Source organism: Dioscorea cayenensis, chromosome 8 (assembly GCF_009730915.1).
Source record: "Dioscorea cayenensis subsp. rotundata cultivar TDr96_F1 chromosome 8, TDr96_F1_v2_PseudoChromosome.rev07_lg8_w22 25.fasta, whole genome shotgun sequence".
NCBI lineage: Eukaryota > Viridiplantae > Streptophyta > Magnoliopsida > Dioscoreales > Dioscoreaceae > Dioscorea > Dioscorea cayenensis.
Genome location: NC_052478.1, coordinates 14,804,007 through 14,807,779, shown reverse-complemented (window position 1 = coordinate 14,807,779; position 3,773 = coordinate 14,804,007). Strand labels below are relative to the sequence as shown.

Here is a 3,773-nt window from a genome sequence, read left to right as displayed (position 1 = left end):
TTTGTAGATGGAATACTTTCCAATTTTTTTATTTTTTTTTCGTTTTTTTGCGGATCGGATACTTTTTCGTCACTATAATACTATTGTTCACCTCATAATAATATCCTGAATATTAAAATATATATTATTCCAACTGACTAGAACACTAGGAGTTCAATGCCAACATAGTTAAGGGTTCACATGACCTAGTGACTAGAGCACTAGGCCTTCTAATTGTAAAACTACTTCTAAATGCTGCCAATCCAAAGGCCTACAAAAGCTAAGATTCTCACAGAATAGAATGTTGTGTGCAAGTTAATTTGAGTGGATGAAATAAGTTATTATATGTATCATCTACCTCAGTGAGACGCTAATAGCATCGAACCCAGTGATTACATCTCGATTACTTGCAAAAGAGGCATAAAGCGGGTGTCAAAGTTAGACACAATGCGATTTCACTCCATCTTTCTTCGAGGGCTTTAAAAACTTCTTCGACGATCGGGATCAACAAGGTGCCATGCCCTAACGAGTTAAAAAAATAAATTAGAAACAGACTTGGTCACGACAACATCGGTTATTGAGAATGTTTAAAAGCATTTCCTCGAGTACTACCCACTTTATTAGTTGTGTAATAGTGATACACCTCCTCAAAAGTCTCGAATCCCGAGCACCACGTGGAAGAGCGACTATGAATTGCCAAAAGGGTCTCCCATCATCCACAAATCTGAAAATGGAATGAAATGAAGAAAACAATATAAACTTCTCTATGACAAGAACTACTGTGCATAAATAAATTATATTCATTACATAATTTCATTTAAACAAAAATCACAAGAAAACTTTTTCCTCCGCAAAACACCGAAAATATCTGAAAATATAGCTTTTGCTCCAACTTGGAGACTTTGGCAAAACCAATTTTTAGAAAAGCAATAGTAAAGGCAAAACAAGGTTGCCTTGATTCTACTTATAAAGTACATGGGACATTTAATTACTACAATAATATGCTATTCTAAATTAGTTTAGACATATATATTTTTTTTAAGAAACCTCATTTTGTTTCACATAAATTAGTTAATGTGATGAAATTATGCCACAAATAAACTATAAATGGTTAACTTTGAGGCTTAGTATACACTTAGCCTTGACAAATAAACCATTAGCTTAATTAAATTAGACTATGGTGTCAATCATAGAGTACTAAGCTTTGGACTCACAACAAATTAAATATAGGCAGTATTATTTAGTGTACTGAGCCTTAATTGGTACCTAGCCTAAATTATGGAGTTAAACACAAAGCTTATCAAGCTCGGCACGCATTAGAAACTAATAAAGGACAGATTTTTGAGGCATTAGCTTAATTAAGTGGAGATGTAATTAAGTTAAGACATCACAAGTAAATCATATACTTATATACTTGAGTCTATGGGTAATCAAGCATGTCTGTATGAATGAGTCTGCAATCATTCAAAATCTGCCAAATTTGGCTAAGTTTAAATCCACTAAGCTGCATAATTTTAATTTAGCTTATGACAAATTTTGAAGATGGTTTTTATATGAAAGGATATTTTGAAAATGTTCCAGTTTTTTTCCCTTAGTTTTTCTTTGTCTGTATATATTTCTATTTTTTAAATCAAACATAGTTGCGTGTTGATCCTTCAATGAAAGGTAAAATGCCAAAACATTTCAAAGCGGAAAAACTCCCTCACCTTCTTCAACATACTGTATCCTTCATACTAGTTTCTCATTATCTGTGTTTGTAATCATCCTAACAGCAAACCATCACATCACATCACATCCACACTATCTTCACATGCTTATTTCTATTTGTGTTGGCATGGCTTAAAAATTTCCTTTAGAACTCAAGGTTAATTACCAACTACAGCAATTTTGTTACCTAAAACTCTCAATTTTCATAAATATTGAAAATTGAAACTCCAAAATAAAATTATAAAAAAAAACCACCCAAAGAAGCAAAGAAATACAAAAGATCAACAACAGTAATTCAAAATTTCTGAATACAAGATTAAAAAAAAAATCTGAAGAAAACCTTATGGTTGAAATTCTAGAAATATTACCAAGATCAAACACCCATGCTATAAGATCAACCCGGAAACCATGAACCAGAAAATCAAAGGCGATGATATAAAAATAAATAAAATGAAATGAAATGAAGAAAAGATCTAGAGATCGCATAGAAAAACCTTATAAGGAAGAGAGCTTCTCCACCACCATCATCTTCTCCTTTGAAAACAGTATTTGATACCTAGAATCAATGAACCATAACCCTAGAAAAAGTTAATTAATCACCAAACCAACAAAAATTCAGAAATAAATCAATCAAAAGGTTTATAGATCACAATACCACTTCGGAAGCACTCTAGGCCAAGATTGTCAACTTGCGATCAAAATTATAGTCATTCGTTAGCAGACCTAGAACCAAAACACCACAAAAATTAGGAAAAACTCAGAAGAAAATTAGGTAAAGAAATTGAAATACTTAGATAGTTCTCCGGTGAGGTAGGTGTCGTTGATGTTGAGGGCGTAAAGAGGATCATACCTGAAATCCTCGAAATGACAACAATGGTGATGATTGTGGGATATCCGAGACACCAGGCGGAGGAGCAATAGCGGTCGCCGATCGGATCCAAGTGGAGGAGGAGCGGATGAGGAAGGCGGCCTGGCGGTCGTCGGCGTCACGATCGGCTGCGGAGATGGAGGCAGCCTGTCGGAGTCTCGAGAGAGGGAGAGGATGAAGAGGGGATGGAGTTATAATTATATATATAATATAATTATATATAATAATACAAGTATATATATAATCTGATAATCATCTTAAATCAGGAGTTTAACAATGTATTAAAAAATCATTGTATTTGTATTTTTTACACTATATTTGATACGATATTAATCAATTTATTATATTTGTACTTTTGGCATTGTATTTAGCATGGTATTAATAATTTACTATATTTATATTTTTGTTACGGGATTTGGTATGGTGTTAATATATTATTATATTTAGATATATTTTTGGCACCGTATTTGGCACGGTATTAATATATTATTATATTTATATTTTTGGCGTTGTATTTGGCACCTTTTAATACATAAATATATTCATATTTTTTGCACGGTATTTGATACGGTGTTAATATGTTATTGTATTTATATTTTTGGCACCGTATTTGACACGGTGCTAATATATTTTCATATTTATATTTTGGCACTGTATTTGGCACCATATTAATATATAAATATATTTGTATTTTTGGCATGGTATTTGGCACGGTATTAATATATTATTATATTTATATTTTTTGCACGATATTTGGTACGGTGTTAATATATTATTATATTTATATGTTTGGCACCGTATTTGGTACAGTAGTAGTATATTATTATATTTTATATTGTTGGCACGGTATTTGGCATGGTCTTAGTATATTATTATATTTTATATAGTTTCCACGGTATTTGGCACGGAAGTAATATAATATTATATTTATATTTTGGTATGGTATTTGACACGGTATCAATATACTATTATATTTGTATTTTGGTTGCCCCTTGACTATTCTTTAATTTAATTTTATTATTAGATAAAATAACATAATTAGATATTATAAATATAATTCATTTTAATATTAGGAAAATTTAAGATTGTATTGTTGTGTCATTTTCACAATTTCTAACATTTGCTTAAATATGTACCTAATGTCATCCCATACACAAAATGACATTTCTTTTTTTTTTTTCGGGCATATAAGATATCAAAACTAACTAAATCCTTAGGC

At 31.2% G+C, this 3,773-nt stretch overlaps 1 long non-coding RNA gene across 1 annotated transcript; it reads right to left on the bottom strand.

Moving 5' to 3' along the window:
- Positions 1-663: 663 nt before the first annotated feature.
- LOC120267891 lies at positions 664-2,720 on the bottom strand. The gene is made up of 4 exons (XR_005538615.1): positions 2,537-2,720; positions 2,342-2,409; positions 2,181-2,242; positions 664-703 (listed from the first exon to the last, which is right to left on the bottom strand). It is a non-coding gene; the product is annotated as an uncharacterized LOC120267891 (long non-coding RNA).
- Between the last annotated feature and the right edge of the window lie 1,053 nt (positions 2,721-3,773).